We start from the raw sequence: 19414 nt of genomic DNA, 5'->3' as shown, positions 1-19414 counted from the left end.
AGGACCCAATCAGGCTTTTTTGGTTGACTTTATCTGTTCAACTTATATTATCTATTGGCACAACACATTTTGGGTATGCAAAAAGGTATATATATATATATATATATATATATTCGACATGTAATCGAAAGGCGTGGGTTCGGTCCCCACTCTGGGCGCGTGTTTTTCTTTCTTTCTTTCTTCTGTACATTAAAAAAATGTTTACTTAATTAACCGTAGTGAAAAAGAAAAGAGCCTAACCACACCCCTACGCCTCCTTTGGCATTGTAGACTGCCGACCTATCTTTCTGTATTTCCTCAACGAGCCCCTCATTTCCTTACTATATTATTCTGCGAAAGCCTAGCGAGGGTCTCGGTTCTGGCAGCCTTGATGCCTAGGTAGCATAAGAGGGATTCCCGCCAGTAACCCACTCATGACAGGCTGTAGACGTTCGAGTCACGCCCCGGGGGTTGAAAAGAAGGTCCCCTTCTCCCCGTGTAGTCAGAGGGGCGCTGGCTACCACCCTCAAGCGTCAGATACACTTCTAGTAAATATAAATAGCCCAGAAAGTGAAGAAGAACACAGTCGCCCAGATAGCCGAATTGGTAAGGCATTCGACATGTAATCGAAAGGCGTGGGTTCGGTCCCCACTCTGGGCGCGTGTTTTTCTTTCTTTCTTTCTTCTGTACATTTAAAAAAATGTTTACTTAATTAACCGTAGTTAAAAAGAAAAGAGCCTAACCACACCCCTATGCCTCCTTTGGCATTGTAGACTGCCGACCTATCTTTCTGTATATATATATATATATATATATATATATATATATATATATATATATATATATATATATATATATATATATATATATATATATATATATATATATATAATTGTATTAAAGCTTTTCTTTATGCTTCAGGTCGCTTGAATTGCTGAACGGTAAGAATTAATGGATAATTCGGGCTTTAATCATAACAAGGTTCATTTTACGGCCTCGTTCTTTCCGGTAATAATTAGCATTTTGAGGTCCTCGCGAATTTAAGCAATTGAGTTAGCCCTGGCCCATCCCCCCTTGTGGGTACGTGCCAAAAACTTTGAGGGGGTCATCATCATCATCATCGGTTATGGCTGTGCGTAAAAAGTTCTTCGCATTATGTAAACACGTCGCTTCATCGCTACGTGATTCGTGTCATGTACCCGCACGTTGCAATGTATTGTGAGCGTTGTTTTCTATCCTACAAGTGGTGACCAGCGAGTGGACTATGGACAGGTACTAGCGCTTCATCTTCATCCATATATAATTATCAGTACTAGCTCGTACGCCTGTAGTGATCTCGGGTAATGTTCTCTCACCGTCTTCTCTTTTTTAAGACGGAATTACTTTCGTACGTGTGCTTTTCCGCCTTTTTAAACATGAACCTAAACCAATTCGCCCAGCTTTTTCTCTCTCTCGTTTTTGTTGCGGTAGTATGCCTTGTGTCGCGAAGGCTACTTTGTATATCTAAGTGAAGTCCCTTTTCGCGGAGAAACGAAGGAAGGAGAGGGGTCTCCATATCGACTGATCGAGGTCAGGTGGTCTGCCAGGGTGGAGGCGTGTGCCTCGAAGGTGTCGTGCTGTCGCCTCTTCAATGAAGGGCACGTCCACAGCAGGTGCTCTGTGTCCGCATCTTCGGCAGGAGCCGTGCAGAAGGGGCCGTTTTGTGCGAACGGGCCATGGTAGCGTGGTTGCCACGCCCGGGTCACAGTGGGAGAGGGGGCTACACCAACACGAAGTCTTCGCAGCATGACCTTCTCCCAGCGAGCAAGTCTACTGGGCGGTCCGTTCCACGCGTAGGACTAGAGCGCGTGTGGTGCGCCGGGGATCTTTCTGTTGGAGATTTTGTCCTGGGGCATCCATTGTCCGAAATGACAATGGCCGATTGATGAGAATATATTATTGACTTTCACGATTAATGTGCTCGAATCGTTCCACTTGCGTTTGCGTCCATAACCATTTTTTTAAAGTCAGCGTGTGTTAGTCGCTCGCATTAATTCTCTGCTAGCACTTGACTTTGGTGGTTATTGTATCGTAGTGCATTTCCGGGAAGCGATATCGCTGACAAGTTCAGGCGCTCGTTCGGCTGCACAGTATCCCGGTTCTTGCGTCAGACGGAGCCAACCGCGAAGGCCCTGTCCCGCTTGCTGGCGGACAACTCTCAATCGCCGCTTAATCTGCATAGCGCCAGGAGGCAAGTGTCCCTGTCGAAAGAGAGAGCGGGAATCGTTGCCCACGGATGCCTAGACACGCATGCCGCGCGCGGAGCGGCGCGGAGAGTGGTCGCGAGGGGCGGAGAGAGGCAGGCGTGAAAGGAATACCGCAGTAGTGGTAAGTAGTGGCCGCCCGTTTGTCGTGGTTCACCGGCCGGTCCATAGGTGGCGGATCACGCCTTGCAAGCAGGAAAAAATGGTTCTGGAAGGGCGGCCTGTTGCGCCGGAGAGCTGGACGAGTAGAAGCACCAAAGAGATGGGGAATGACCATTTGAAGGTGCTACGCATGTCATGGCGTAAGCGGAAAGTTGTTGACTGAATATTTTGCTTGATTAAAATTCCTTGATTGCTTGATTGAGTGAAGTGAACTGGGGGTTGATGTGCTGCTGGACTGCTTATAATTGGTTTTATCAGGCGGCAGCGAACCTTCCCGGTCCAGCCAACCTCTTCGTTAGGTGTATGTATGTATGTATGTATGTATGTATGTATGTATGTATGTATGTATGTATGTATGTGTGCATGTATGTATGTATGTATGTATTTATGTATGTATGTGTGCATGTATGTATGTCATGTATGTATGTGTGCATGTATGTATGTGTGCATGTATGTATGTATGGATGTATGTATGTATGTGTGTACGTACATACATACATACTTACGTAGGTACGCACATACATACATACACACACACGTACGTACGTACATACATACATACATACATACATACATACATACATACATACACGTACGTACGTACATACATGCATACATACATACATACGTACGTACGTACATACATACATACATACATACATACGCACGTACATACATACATACATACATACATACATACATACATACATACATACATACATACATACATACTGTGAGACCCAGTGACTACACTCCCAGTACTATGGGTTATGTTACCGGCGCTTCTTCGTAATCACCCACTATCATCAGTGCTAGCCCCGATGGGCTCGGCATCATCATCACTTGTAAATAATCATCATCACCGCTTGATCTTCTTCCTTGGCCCGAGCGTTGGAATAAACGGCCACGCAAACCGTTGTCTCTCAATACATACAAAGATACATACATACATACATACATACATACATACATACATACATACATACATACATACATACATACATACATACATACATACATACATACATACATACATACATACATACATACATACATACGCAACGCGAAAGTACGGGACACAGAGGAAAGGAAAACACGGGACAAACGCTGAACTTCAACCCTGAAGTTCAACGCTTGTCCTGCGTCTTCCTTTCCTGTGTTGTGTCCCGTACTGTTTTCTGACTCTGCGAAAATGTTTTTATCGTTGTTCCCCGCTGGCTTTATATTTGTGTGTTCTTTCAACAAAAGTTTAGTTAAAGTTAGTTTTGCTTTCCTCTGTGTCCCGTCATTTTTTGCGCTGCGGAGATGAACTTTTACCAACTGGCCCGGTTTTCGACGACGGTATATATGTTCGGATGGAAACCACACGGCAGTGCTGGAAATATCAGCGTAAGGTGCAATTATTGCCTATATCAATAATTGGTTGGTTAAAATTGATTGATTGAATGACACTGATTCATTCATTCATTCATTCATTCATTCATTCATTCATTCATTCATTCATTCATTCATTCATTTTAATTGGGTCTTTGCATCGCAATTTTACTAGCCGTTTTATCAAGCGGCGACGAATTCCTATCTGAGTTTATACAGGCACGGACAAGTGAAACGCGAACATGAGAATACGAACCGAAACACGCAAATTTGGAGAATATGATTCGTGGAAACCACATAATGATGGGGTTATGGTATGTTTTGAAAGCCGCATTTCCAAACTTCATTACTAACCACGCGCCAATTTGACTTGCAAGGAAAGAAACTGCGCTATTTGGGTTTCTGGATCTATATTTCCGCGCCCGCATTTCATTTGTTCATAGCTGTACGTACTGTAAATATTGTGAGCGCTTACTTGTGCACCTGTGAACTGCCCCACACCGTGCCCGTCCACCGTCTACCGGTGGGGTCAACCCCTCACATGTCCATAACCAATCATCATTTGTACATAATCATCATCTCAAGTCGCTTGATTGTGGAATCGCGATCTGGTAAGTAAAGGACGGAACCGTTCGCTCTGCTGCCTCCCTGTGAGAAGCGTCGTGTCTCCTTACAATATACATATTTGTGCATTTGCACTGAGTCTCACCGAGCGGATTTAAACATCACAGTAATTTGCGAAACGCCCTACATCGCGAGGACGTTACAGCTCCCGCCATAAGTAATTTAGAAAAGGGATCTTCGCGCTTCCTTGAGATGATGTTTTTGTAGGTAGCTAAGCATGTATTGTCTGTGTGGCTGTTTAGTTGTCTCGTTTCAGATAAAGGTATATAGTTTGCTTGGGGTGACTAGCGGACGTTTCTCTCCGCCAGCTGCCGGTACGTGAGCGGCTGTTCCATATGGTCATGCGTACACAACGTTGACGCTGATCGCCTCAATATTGTGGCACCCGGATTAAGTTGCAGACGTTTTTGTTTTATTATCTCTTTCACCAGGCCGTTGTTAGGGCCACGCAGTTTAAGTACATGCTTTATTGCGGGTATGTGCATGGCTGTGTGGTGGGATTTTCTTTCGCGAGCAGGAACTATGCAATTAGCGATAGATTGTTAGCGTACTAAACCCTGCAGTGTCGTACATCAGCTAATATAACAACACGTCATAACAGCGACGCCGCACGGGACAGGTCGCGCTGTAAAAGAGAATTGAGAAGCAACGAATTGTTGTGAATTTTCGCGTTAGGAGAAAAAAGTATTGTTTCAATTTGATTGATTGAAGTTACAATGTGACATTAATTTTGCTAATTTTTTTCATCATCGCAGATTATTATAGATTCAAATTACTACTGGGGATCCCAATTTATTGATTGATTGATTGATTGATTGAATGATTGAATTTACGCTGTTGCAGCGGCACTGCGAATCTTGGCTTTCAGTTAAAGTTATTAATTCATAGTTTGTCCGAATGGCTGGTTGGTCCGGGTTAATTTAATATTAATGACTGATAACTAAATAAATAACACTTCTGGTCACACCACGCCTGGTCCTCTGTGAGGGCGCCTGTGTCTATGTTCAAACCTGCGGTTACCACCTGTACGTCGCCCACACACCACCCTTGGTTTGGTAAGCCGGGCTCCTGGCTGGTTGATACGGTCACGGGCATTCTGTGATATTACTGGTTGCACACAGCAGTCATGCCCCTACCGCAGTACCAGCGAAGGGGGCTGCATCTTAGTATGCATCTTCGCATCTTACCTTCCTATTTTAGCATATTATCTTAGCATGCATCAGTCATCCTAGCATGCACCCGAGTCCTTGTCCTAGCCTTTATAACATGGCGATGTTCGTGGAATTGTTCTAAGGTAGTTACTAATGCTATGTACTCCGTAAACGAGAGAATACAGCCACTGTGTCCAGTAACAGATCTTGTGACCTGCTGTTGCGTAAGCCCGCATGTTTAGCGACGGAGAGGCTGGCGCCTCGTCGTTCGTGTGTTCGATTCCCCGTCGCGGCGGAAGTTCCTTTTGTGGAGTCGCGGGAAAAGAACGCTTGTGTGTGTCGGGATTTGGGCGCAGGTTAAGGGTTTCGCTGCTGGTCTCGACTAATCCGTAGCCCCTGCGCTATGACGCGCCCGGTTAATTGCTAATGTGCGTAAAAGCTTAATTTGCTTACCCTCTTACGAAGGAGCAGGGTTACAGTCAAGCTGAGACAGCATTCTGACTTGCACCAGTCTTCTTGAGGATGGAATGGCGATAAAATTAATACTGTTCCTATCGGGAGAAAACAACCTTTGTAATAAACCGAACTGGTACTTTGCCTTCACGGCCCTTTTAAAGAGACAATAAAGACAAAATGCAAGGTTGGTTCGTCAAAAAGACTATTTTGTCCCGATAACAACAATACCAATTTTATCGTAAACTTTAAACAAATAATCAAGATGCCGAATAAAACATATCAAGCAGTAGCGACTCCGAGCCACTTTTTGGCGATTCTTCTGTGACATCACGGAATTTTGTTTCTGCGAATGGCGGCCGCCGATCAAAGCCACGGCCAAGAACCATCACTGGGCGATTGTAGTGGGGGCTTCTAGTTCCGTTTGATCGTATCACTCGAATGTTTATCGTATCACTCTAATGCTAACGTGCTGTTAACGCAGTGATAACTACGTTTTCAGTGCTGGCTCATATTATGTCACTTGTGCCCATAACACGTCACTGTAGCGCGAAATTTGAAATGGTCTTAATATTTGTCTCGTTTCTTTTTTTTGTGGTTGTTAAAAAAACGTCTTTCGGGGCTGGAATGGGGTTGAGGGAGTTATCAAAGGGCAGTTTTTTGAAGTTGAACAGAGTTGCATTTTATCTACATGGCCCCTTTAACACTTGCGGCAATGGAAGGCCGAAGATAAATTGAAGACATCTGGTTTTCTTTAATCGACACCAATTAAGCTCATGTGGACGAAGTGGCGGCAATTGTGTGTGGATCCTGACTTCTCGCTACGAGCGCAACGCCTGCTGCGCTTGGTCAATAAATAAGGTTGGTCCATTGACGCGTGACGGTACGAAGAGCCGTGAAGGTACGAAGGAGCAAAGGCTTATTGTTTGTGTATGTATTTTAGCTTAATTGATTCAATTTCTGGCGTGTTTTAGCCACCCCCACCCCACCCCTTACACACATACACTGACATTTGTTATGCTTTGTGGGCGCGTAAGTGTATGCGCATTGCATTGGGGTATTGGCCTCGTGTCCTTTGCGGATGATTCTTGTGAAGTGACCAGTCCCGTGGGTCTTCGTCGCAGACAAGGTCATGTGCTTTTGTTCTCTCACACACACACACGCACGCACGCACACACACAAATGCTTGTCTTCCGGAATTTTCTTCTCCGCTTGATCCTACCGTCTCACTCACACTTATAGTTGATCGATACGATAGTAAAAATAATAACCTCAACGGTCGCATTCCTTGTGCCGAGAGCGCACACTACCGGAGCGCGTGTTTCGCTGCGCGGCCATTAGCTGAGTCCTTGACGTGTACGTTGCGAAAGCATACGGCCCACCTAGGGCACCGTCCACTTCACACCTACGTGTATAAGCGGCCAAACGAGTTCGCCCACAATAGCGCACGACGACGGCGACGACGGCGCCGGCCGTTCTCTACGTACAGCCGAGCGTCGTCCGCGCTGGGGGCCCTCGGGGCGTAGCCGATTAATTATTTCGTTCAGTAGCCTCCGCGCTGGCCGCACGTGTCCGAGCGTGACGCAATCCACGTGCCTCTTTTCATGACCTGCACTGCAAGTCGGCGAATTGGAATTGCAGCCCGCTTGGTTGCTTCTGCGCTTGCGCGAACGTACTATATTCTGCTGCCACCCAGTGCATTTCAAATTCTCCGCCTTCACAGTGCTCGCGCACCCCCTGCCTGAAACTGTCCCAGCGGGAGTTCTGTTATTTTAGCGCTTGCTTTAATTTCGTATGCTGGGGCTGTTTTTCGTCATTTCGAACGCGTAATTTGTTTCTTGCGCGGCTGGAGCCTTTCTGCGTCATTCGTGACTATTTAAACCGCGTGGTTTTCGAAGCTTCGGCGTGACTCCCTCACGACGGTACAGGAGGCTCTAATTGGGTCCGTTATCTCGCTGCGCCGCCTGATTCCGGCAGTCGCATCGACCGTCAGCGAGCTAAGACGACAAGGCGAGGCCATAAAGGACTCTGCACTTGAAATGCCGAACGATGAGTTAAGAGGCAAACGCTCGCTTCAGCTGACCAGCGCAACCGTTACGCCCAGTAGCTTACTGGCCAGATATATGTGGCTCTGACAGCGAAGACACTACCGCAAGAGAAGATGACGTAAACAAGACACATTTACCATTGGACATAGACGATCGTAAAGCTGGTACTACAGTGTAATGCTTTCACATTCCTACACGTTAGTAGTCCGAAGTGGCTATTTGAATTATTTTTTTTTTGCCTCAGGCATTTCTTTCTTTTGCCGTTCACTGCTGCCTACTTTTCGCCGCGGAAAACCGCGATGCATTAGAAGACAGACAATGTTTCCTCTAGTAGCGGCGTTAGTTTCCCTTACATCGCAGTCTGCTGTTTTTCCTCATCTTTTTTGTGTTAGTGTTTCAATTTCTTTTTTCTAGAAACCTAGTATTCTTCTGCCTGCTTTATTTGTGCTTTCTTCTTTGGTGGGTGCCTCCATTATCTTACGTCCTTGAGAGGACTGAACGGGGGGCCATTCATTTGCGCAAGCTGCGCCACCCCATGGGTTCAGCGTGGAACCACGCTCATTCAGGAACACGAGTAGACGGTCATCAATTACTGCAGGACGGGAAGCTCGGTTAGAGGCGCGGGTGTCTCCGCATGCCTACCGCTGCGCTGGTCCTTTGTAAAGAAAGCAAAAAGCGGTTCAGGCGTGGCATTGGGCAAGAACTGAGACGTCTACATAACGTCTTACACCGTGTCCCAACGTTTTCAAGCGGCGCCGAGCTGCGCTCCCGTCTTTCTCGCGTCTGCACGGCGCGCGGAGGATCTGCAGTACTCTCGGCACTTTTCCTATCACGCTAAGTAAAAGAAAATCAAAGACTCCTTTCTTGAGACAACGGCGGTTAAAACATGAAGCTTTTGTCCATGCAACCTGAGTGAAAGCCAAAGTCCGAAATCCCAACTGCTTCAACTGTGTCGCAATGGTGCAATCGGATAGACGTCGGCTTCATAACGTGAGGGATCCAGGTTCTATTCCGACCACGGGAGGCGTCTTTAAAGCGAAACTTTACTACTTTCGCCCAGCGATCTCGCGGAGGACGCGCAAGGTAACCTTTTGACCGGAGACACACCCCCGGCGACACACCCCTCGAAGCGCATCGCGTGATTCGTAGCCGACCAAACCCGCAGCCTCGCATGCTTACGGCGCTGGGTTGTCTCTGGCAACGTGACTCGTCTCACGCCCGGCGAAGAGGAACGGTGCGTTCGCTGTGAATGAGCGCCGTGTTCATCCGGCTTCCTGTGAGCGTTGCACGCATCCGAACGGCTTCGAGACGTGGTCGGCAATACAGCTAAATCAAAGGTTAGCTAAGCGAAAACAGGACTCAACCAGACTAAGCCAAGCTTTTGCTTTGCATATCCAAGGTTAGCTGAGGTAAGCCGCAGCAATTTTTTTTTTTCTGTGAGGTGCTTGTTATGCCTTCGCTTATCCACACATTGTGTAAAGTTGGCTTTGCTGCAGTGCGTTTTGGCGCGACATAGAAAGCCATCAGTGGGGCATACAAAGCTTCGCTTTAAAAAGAACTTAGCCCGACCTTAGCATTGCGTTAATGTTCACGCGATGGCAAAGGATTAGCAGCACTGACCCGGGGTCGAATCCTGCAGAGCGACTCGCGTCGCTTGGAAGCGGCGTGGTAGTGGCATGCCTTCTTGGGGTGGGGCGTCGCTTTGAGGCGCAGTATAGGGGGACAGCGCGCGTCGATTTGCACCCTCGTGCGTGAACTCCTTCTCGGGGCTCCCCGTGTGTTTTCCCCCTGATACTGCCCAGCAATCGGCTATGTCGAAGACTTGGCCGCAGATGTAGAAAAGGGACATGCGGGATAACATGTTAAAGGGAATCCTTTGAGAAAGGTAGCTCGGACATCTTGTGCAACGCACTTATTAGGATTGCTGTAAGGAATTATGGTTTCCGGACAATGAATTCATTCTTCTGTAAGTACAACGTTCCGAAATGGTCATGCGAAAGCCCGGGCGGGAAGACGAAGATTAAACCAACCTTACCATAAGGGTGAATCCAGACATGACGTCAAGGTAGGCGAGGTCACGAGCAGAAATCACACGATTGCGACAAGTGGAACTGGAGGACACAACTGGCAGGAAGAAAATAAAACAAGCCTTCAGGCTGCAAGAACACAGGACGCAGGAGTTTAGGCTAATGGTTCTGGAGAACTTTGGGTTTTGGCAGAAGGGTAACAGGGTAGCATCGACTTACGAAATGACAAATGACAAACTGACAACGATGATCTCCATGGTAACAACAGCTGTACGGGAAAGAGAGTTTGAAATGAACCATACTTAGATAATCACACAAAACCGAGAACGTCGCAATGAAATGCAAGGGTGTTAAAGTTTCAAGCACTAACGATCACATAATTTGGAGACTCGTCTAAATTGGCGGAGACAAACGTCCGTGCTTATACAACATGCAAAGCTAGAGAAAACTTTGCAGTCTTTATGAGCGACGGAGCAGCAGCTTGCTGTTGACAAAGACAAAGTTGACGCATGTGGGTAACGTGGGTGGGTAATGGATAAACGTTATGATCAACATAAATGAGATAGCGAAGGTAGAGGAATAGCCTTATGTTGATTTCTACGGTGATCAGCGCTGACGGAAGAACCATCCTGACAAGGCTAACTAGGTACTCCGAGCTTGCAACAGTAATCATCGAGGAGGTAAAAAAACTACGTTTAACAGAATTAGTAGAGGAATAGCTCCTAGACACGACGTCTAGTGGTGTCTGCTAGGATTCTCAGGTGATATTGTAGTAGGAAAGCTTGCTACATTTTTTTTATCCAACTGCCTGAAGAAAATAGGATAACCGAGAGCACGGAAAAATATATGCGAATTCTAATCCCCCAGGAGGAAGATGTCAAAAAGTTGTAGAATTTGAGACATTGCAATGTGTGCTTTCAGTTGTGTATGAGCTGGTCGTTAAAATTTGCCGCGTATCCATCCAGTGAGCAAGCCTTCGCCTCATTTTCCTGAACCAAGGGTGCTCAGAAAAAGTATGTTTATTTCCTTCCTTACTGCGGCCCTCGTTGACCAGCTGGCCGTGGTTCTTCTGGCGGAAGAATACCAATAAGTCTTAGTCTGACCGCCGATGAAGTATTTCTCTATCTTCCGCTGCTCGCTTCGCTGCAAATTTATCCAAAGAAAATAGCGTTCTTACGACCCCAGCCACATAACGCCCTTGTGTTGTTTTCCCTTCTCGCTTTCCCCTTATATCCATCGTCATCATTATCCCCCTCTTTCATCGCCACTATCCCTCTCTCCTCTCAACCTCCTCATCCATCCTTCGGTCACGTCATCCACGGGTGACCCCCATGTTGCATCCGGCAAGCCACCGCACGCGCTTCCTTCGAGGGGACTGACCCGAGCTGACCGTGCTCTCCTTTCTTCGTCTGCGAATCGGAAAGAAGTCACAGGCTTGGCATCGCCAGTTCACCCGCCTGCCCACACTGTCCTGCAATAGAGACACTCTCGCATGCACTGTGCGACTGTCCACAACATTCGCAGGCTCGATCAGCGCTGAGAGCTTCACATGCGAAACTGGGACTGCCTTCGTGCACCTTATCAAACCTGTTGTTCCCGGAATGTCACAAAAAAAAAAAAAAAATCGCGAAAAAGCGTTGCGAGCCCTGCTGGACTTTTTAAAGGACACGGGACTCTCGGACCGGCTATGATGCCGCCAGTACTGTCCATGCTGCGCTGCTCGTGAACCGTCATCTTATTCTCCCTATCTTTTTTTTTCTGTCCACCCTCTTTTCTATCTATCCTCCTCCTAGATTCAGTCTTGATTGAGGTGTCCTCAACCCGAGAGGCAGTTAATGGCTGAGTTGACTTTCGTTTCTCTTCCAAAAAGCAACTCTCTCTCTCTCTCTCTCTCTCTCTCTCTCTCTCTCTCTCTCTCTCTCTCTCTCTCTCTCTCTCTCTCTCTCTCTCTCCTAGCGATTTGTGGGCCACCGTTGGCCACTGACAAAATTTTTCACCGAGCTCTATTAAACTTTTTATAGAAATTGCTCACTAGAATCCTATGAACATTTTATAAAGTTTAACTGAAAACGTTTCTGTACAAGTTAACCTGGTAGTATAAATTGAAAGTCTGTTTCTATTTGTGAAGAGGCGTTGTTGAAGTTATCCTAAAACATTTTATGAAGCTTGTATTGAAACTTTGCGTCGGGTTTTAATTATAATTGTCCCACCCAATTTCAGCATAACATGTATTACGATCACTGAACAGACCTTGTGAGCTTTAATTAGTTGATCGACACAACGCTGCTAGAGCTCCCGCCATTTTCAAATACCGCGTCTCAAACAGCGGCCGCCCGCCTCTCGCACTATGTGATGATTGTTACCTCCGCCGTGTGGGGCCGTTGCCGTCTGTGGAATTTTTCTGACGACGTTGTATACAACTGACACAAGACCACCGTCGCAGAAAAAAAGAAAAAAAAGAAACGGAGGCAAAAAATTCCCCCGCATTTCCCCGAGGGGGAGAATGTGAAAGTGCGAATGCACGGTTGTCGGCCCGCTTGCGGCGCTTGCGCTCGGCCCCCGCAGCCCACCGCCTCGCCGCCTTCTCTTCCATCTCTTCCATCTCTTCCATCGGGTTTGTAGTATCACGTGTACACCATGGTTAACAAGCCGCTATAACGCCGCTGAGTCGCCAACGCACGCCGCTGACGACGTAGTTTGAATGCGTTAAAGATATAAGGCGCGTTACTGACAAAAAAAAACTCCCACCTCCCCTCGCGGGAACCCCTGTGTAGATGCGACGCATAGGCGGAGCGGCGAAGGGAACGCGTTTTATAGCGCGCATAACGTTGAGGGGACTGCGTAAGCTGGTCCCAGTCGATGACGACGTTGGCGTACTTGTAAAGCGGCGTGGACTCTAGGTGTTTGAGCCAAGCGTGGATGTTGCTTCGCCGGAGAACGGCACACCGGTTATATGCGCAGCGCGCCCGGAGGAGAGGAAACCGCGGAAGAGATGCGCCGGCCCCAGCGCCGGCCCCAGCGCGTCTGCCGCGGCTATGACGCAACGTGCCGCGGCTATGACGCAACACAATCCAACACAATCCACTTTAATCCAATCCAATCCAAATCCAATCCAACCGAAGCCAAGCCAAGCCAAGCCAAGTCAATCCAATCCGATCCAATCAAATCAAATCCAATGCCCCTCGCGAGAGAGTGTTCGTTATCGGAGAGGAGAGGGGGTGAGCGGCGGAGAGCGCAGCTCGCGCGGCGAGGAGAATGGCAGAGGGGTGGACAACGCCGACAACAACGACGACGACGCCGGAGGGACAAGGCGAGTGAATCAGATGCTCTGCATCTAATATCAGCGTCGCGTCCGTGGCTTATTCGGTAGAGCGTCGGGCTGCGGCCCGCGAAGTCCTCGGATCGAAACCTGGCGCCGGACGCTGTTTCTTCTTTAAAGAGCGCTGCGGACGCCGCCGACGCCGCCGACGCCGGCGGTGGATGGTTTGGGGTCGCTTATAAAGTGTATTCACACTTAAAAGGAGTGTTGCGGAATGGTGTAACGTAACTGCCGCGTCCTCCTCCTCCTCCTCCGGCTGCCATTTTGCATGCGCGTAAGAAGCGTCGGCCGTCTGCTCTCATCATTCCCACGGCCGACATCCGCGGTGTCGTTGGCGCGCACGTCGTGCGCACTTGGACCGTGCCTGCGCAATCGGCCGCTGTTTACCGTTTCTGAAACCCGACTCTTCCGAGCACTGCCGTCATTGTTGTTGTGCGTCCCGCAGCGCTCGGCGAGAGCGGAGACAGAAGGCCAAGCCAATAAAAGGAAGAACGGGGCAGAAAGAAAGAAAGAAAGAAAGAAAGAAAGAAAGAGAAATGGAAACGCGACACCCCCGGCTACCTCATGCATGCAAATAGCCCTAGGCCGCGTGACCGTATACGGTGGATGATACACGTCACTGAACCCTGACTGTGTCGCTGTCTGATTCTTTTTTCAGCGTTGTATTGATATTAAGCCGGTTCTGAGCGAGTTAGCAAAGCGCGAGGGTTGGGCAAACTGCGAAGAAAAGAAAAACGAAACGTATGTTTGTGTGGGAACTCACACGCTTACGAGAGACGCGGCAAGCCTGCCGGCAGCGACGGCGACTCCAGTTCGGTATTAATAGGAGGCATAGCAGTGTATACGTGGGATCGGCAGCCTTGGCGGGAACAAAGAATTGCGCGAGATAACTCTGAAATTCTGGTTAGCTAAAATTGCGGCATTGCGTCAGATGGTGGCTGATAGCGCCGCTTGTTTTGCGCCTGGTCTACCGCAGCGAAGACGTTTGCGTGGTGGGGGTGATGTATGGTTCTTACACACCCTCATTGCAATAAAATCGCGTTATTTCACTTCCCGTTTTATTCGCAGCGGTACACGGCCCCCGTTGTTCTGCAAAAAGATTAAGTTATTCCCGCTTTTAGCGAAGCATTGTCTATAACGAAGACGGTTTACTCTGTTTCGTTCTCGTCAATACTTTCTGGCTGCACGATGAATTTTCGGCTTCTTTAACCGCGTAGCAAGAGAAACGAATACTTCCGCCGCGCTTTCTGAACTGATGTCCGGGCAATGTGTGATCCGTGTTCATGCGTGACCTGACTACCCGACAAGGCTGTGGGTAAAGGCTTGAAGGATCGAGATCTACATATAACGCGGAGTCATTCGCTATTTCGCGTGGTGCCTCTGCCAGCGTAAATCCTTCGTGGGAAAATAATTGCTGTTTTGCTTGTTGGGCTATGTATACTTGAGAACGCGGTGGCTATGTGCAGTGAGCAGGATAAATAATTTTGCCGCTTTTGAACGCGGTTACACCAAATTTGTCGAGAGAAAACTCTGTTTTCGCGCCGACAGCACGCAGTGAAGGCGCGCACAATTGCACCGCAAGACAAACAAAACAGGGAGAATTTCTTCATTGAGGTCAGCAGGGCAGGTTGCCTGGGAGGAAAGGGGAAAGTGTATTTACTTATTTATTTTATTTATTTACTTATTTATTTATTTATTATTATTTTTATTTATTTATTTATTTATTTATTTATTTATTTATTTATTTATTTATTTATTTATTTATTTATTTATTTATTTATTTATTTATTTATTTATTTATTTATTTATTTATTTATTTATTTATTTATTTATTTATTTATTTTCAAGGCAATGCATTACAGAGACGAGTGGTAAAAAGCGTTTTACAAACAATAGAACAAAATGGAGCAACATCAATAAGGGTACGCGTGTATGGTCATCTCGAAGTTAGTGGTGTCGATGATTGATCAATGATAGTATAGGGGGTTGATCGATGATCGATTGATCAATTGATCGATGATCGATGATCATAGGGGGTAGAAAGGCAGGGGAAAGAGCAGTTCGGCAGACGTTCACTGTTGAGTCAAATGCTGGCTGTTTATATATACGGTGTTCCCAGTGCACTCAATGTTTCACTAGTCGCACAAAGTTAATGCGGGCAGACGCAGCGTGTATAGTGCACTCTAGGGAAGTCGGTCGGACTTCTACACCAGTCTGAAGAGACTATTCTAGGGAACGCAATGGATGATCATTTTGCGGGTTGGCGGATCTTCTTGTCCACGGCGTACGTGTTCGGATTCGGTGTAGGTGCCAGGCCAGTTGCTAAACGCTATGCATGGCCTCTGTCTAAGGCGGGGCAGATCCAGATATGAGAAGCTGCTTGACGCTGTTGCCGCTGTAGGAGCGAATGCACAGCGAACATTAATCAGTTAAACACAGCTGTTGGTCAAATTGGTGCATTATGATGGAATAATAGAGCGCGACTTGGACAGCGACTCAAATGAAGAACGAAGGGACAAGCGCTCTTGTCCCGTCGTTCTTCATTTGTGTCGTTGTCCAAGTCGCGCTATATTTTTCAACATTAATGCGGATAGCTCCTCGTATCACTTTCTGACGGCACGCTCCCTAACTCTTTCTTCCCATCCGACCCCGCCTTCGGAACGTACAAGCGATTGGACACTTTCACTCCGTAATCGCACGAAGCGCTGGTGTGACCTTCACCAAGTATGAAGGTCAGATTGATGGAACGAGTCGTTCTAACAGCGGAGCTGTTTAAGCTTTTTCTTTCGTCTGTGCCGGTCGTTAACACGAAATTCCGCTCGGCGAAGTGGAGAGGGGGAAACTCTAGGCCGAAAAGTGTGAGGGAAATGGGCGAGGAGGCAAGGAGCCGACGAGAAGGTGTGGGGAGTGCGCGACTCAAGAGAAAAGAAAACGCTCCCCTGTGGTCGGAACCGAACTTGAGTCCCTGGCGTTATGAAACCTGCGTCTATCCGATTGCGCCATCATCGCATTCGGGGCGCGCAGCAGCATTTTCTTTGGGTTCGTAGCGCGGGCGTTGTCTTTGGATTTTGGGCTGAGTTGGAATGGACTTTGTCTTTAACTTCAAACTTGGCTTTGGCTTGGGACTTGGCTTTGGCTTCGGATTGTGGGCTCTGATTTAACTCAGCCTGCATGAAGAAAGCTTCGCTTTTCAACCATCTTTCCCTCAAAAAAGGGGGCAGATGTAAGAAAAACCAGGTTAAACCTATAGCGAAGACCAGCAGCTCCGCTGTTTCCTTAGTCTTCGCATCCCAATTGCGAGGGTAAATAAACATGCATAACCTGTGTTTTGCTTCGTGCCCAGCTTGGTGGCGCTGAGAAGCCGTCGCCACAACTCGCAAGCATTGAACTCGAGGCCCACGTGTTTACGTGTTACCGCATGGACAAACTTAGTCCCGTATGACACAGTTTAGTGGTACCTCATTCAATTGTTAACTACTTGACTGAGCTTGCGGCTTGAGTACGGTACGTTGAAAGAAGGGGATGTCCGTGTCTTTGTATTCGTGCCAGTAAATTCGTCCCCAAAATGGGAATGAAACGAAGGGTGGTTTATTTACAGGGACGTTTAATTCGCGCCGTTCCCAAGTACGGCCGCGGTGTACATAGCCTGCACCCACAAATTGAAAAGAATCAACGGATGTTGTGATGGTTATATCGCGCGGCCGAATTCACCCCTGACACCCAGCACGATCTGGTAAAGAGGGCTAGGACAGCCAAGGCATCCCGGAGCAGGGATACCCTCATCCAGGCTGGTGACATAAGATCAGCTCCTCGTCTTCGATTATTATAATTTTTTTAACCAACCAGCGCCCTCTTGCACAATGCCTCAAAATGTCAATGTACCGCTATCTCCATATCATTGTCATCATAATTTGGATACGCCGAATGAACCCCGAAAGTTTCCGGGTGTTCCCGTTCACTGAATCTGCGCCTTTATCGTCCTCATGATCCATCCGACTCGGGAATCGTAACTGTGGTGGCAAATGGCCAGGGACGAATATCGGATTTTCCGAGTTCGTCGACCGGAAATCCGGAAGACACGCTTAAAAGGTCGCGCTGTAAGATTTCTCCATGTGCGCGTGTCTTATGGTGAATTCGTCATCTTCGGCATTTTGAACGGTGTAGCTTTTCTACTCTATACACTCTCCTCTTGGGTGAATTCTGCTAGCATCCTTCCATTCCGTTTAAACAAACTAGGCGATGATAGGGACATTGCTGAATTTAGGCTTACCGCTCAAAAACGACGACGATCGCTTTCGACGCCAGAGCGCTTCGCCTATGTGCTTCAGCTGACGACTGACCGGCCCGGAATCTAGCCAAAAATATTAACGTTGAAATGTTTGTTGCGCTGTTATTTTGTGACCTCCTTCCGTGGTTTAAACAGCGGATTGTTCAAGAGCAAGCCATAAATGTCTTCTATGCGATGTTAATATCTGCGCCTCTTTTGTTCGAAACATACTCATCGAACGAAGGGTGCCTGCACATATCGAGATGGCGCTACATCAGTTGTCGCAATTTCAGCGAAGTGTAGAGCCTCTAACGAGAAAGTGGTGTCCTCGAGAGAGCATTTGTGCCGTACCCATCGCGGCGCATGCGGCTTACTATCGTGTAGTACCCGCCGTTTTAGTGCACATAGACTATATGCCGTTGTTATCTGAGTTCGAGGGTAATTATTTACTATCTGAGTCCGAGGGTAATTATTTACTAAATGTGTTCCCTTCCAAACAGTGTAATCAGTTCAAGCATGTTCATCGTAGCTTATGATTCCAAAATTGTGGCCGAACGTAACATAAGGGGCTTATCCCTTTTCGGGTCTACTCTCTTCCGTCTAAAGCGCTTCGGCCACAGTATTTCGGCCGAACCATATCGGCATGTCAGAGAACGCGATCTACGCCTCTTCCCTATCAAACGTTGGTATGCGTTGGTGGTGCGTCGTGCGTACACGTCACGACGCAATCACCATCGTCGGCACTCTTTTTCTCCACATGCTTTTGTGATTTCGTGATGTCCGCCCATATCCCGCAGTTCATTTGAGAGAGGAATGGGAAGAACGAGCAGAGGGATTATATATAGCGCTTGTCATTAGAGAGGCCGTTTTATCGCGCACTGACACCCGTAAATATCGGACAAATACACGGTGTTGCGAGGATAATTGGAACACTTTAAAAATTTTTCCCGAGTGAACCGCCACTCTGTTCGCGCTCAAACTTGCCACGAAGGTTGCATTTTGTGGTCTATTTTGTTTGATACCGGGAAAAACGATGGTACTTACCTGTGTATTCTGAACATAAATAAAAACGTATTTCGCCTATGGGAAAATGGCGGCTGATTTGGACATGCGAGCCAGCGCAAGTTGATGTCGGAACGACGGAACCACCTGGGATAGGCAGAGCGAAACGCACGTTTGGGATTCACGGTAGGAAGGAGCCAAATAGTGCAGCAGACGATCAGAAAATGCACCTAGGAATGAGCTAGCAGACGATCAGAAGACCCGGTTTTCGGGCTTGCACGTCCAAATCAGCCGCCATTCTCCCATAGGCGAAAATCGTTTTTATTTATTTTCAGGACAACCGGGTAAGTACCGTCGTTCCCGGTGTCAAACAAAATAGACCATAAAATGCGACCTTCGTGGCAAGTTTGAGCGCGAACAGAGCAGCGGTTCACTCAGGAAAATTTTTGGAAGTGTTCCAATTGTCGTCGCAACACCCTGTATATACTTCCGTATTCAACTTTCAAGGTTTATTTTATAAAAATTTTGGTATATGCGTGAGCTTATAGAGAGGGGGGTCCCAAAAGTAACAACTGTCAGGGGGACCTCCTGCTTTTAACTGCGCGACATATAAAATATTTATTGTGGCAGGCAAGTCGAAATTTCGAGAAAAGTGATTGACAACATTGACATATCAGGGTTAGGCGCAAACAGATAAAAGAATTCCAAGCATTGATGACATTGTAGACCACTGTGTTTAGCAGACTGAAAAATGAGGCTTATCAT

General features: G+C 47.4%; 1 protein-coding gene and 1 non-coding gene across 2 annotated transcripts in view; both read left to right on the top strand.

Moving 5' to 3' along the window:
* The window catches only part of LOC144149266 (inositol-trisphosphate 3-kinase A-like), a 488782-nt gene that overhangs the window by 32052 nt on the left and 437316 nt on the right, over window positions 1–19414 (top strand). The gene's annotated exons all lie outside the window — the stretch shown is intronic.
* Trnat-ugu (transfer RNA threonine (anticodon UGU)) lies at window positions 568–639 on the top strand. Its single transcript has one exon. It is a non-coding gene; the product is annotated as a tRNA-Thr (tRNA).

The sequence above is a fragment of the Haemaphysalis longicornis genome, unplaced genomic scaffold (genome assembly GCF_048455015.1).
Source record: "Haemaphysalis longicornis isolate Haplotype H1 unplaced genomic scaffold, Haemaphysalis longicornis Haplotype H1 scaffold_8, whole genome shotgun sequence".
Classification (NCBI taxonomy): Eukaryota; Metazoa; Arthropoda; class Arachnida; order Ixodida; family Ixodidae; genus Haemaphysalis; species Haemaphysalis longicornis.
The sequence above is the reverse complement of the archived record's forward strand: the minus strand, read 5'-3'. Positions and strand labels throughout refer to the sequence as shown.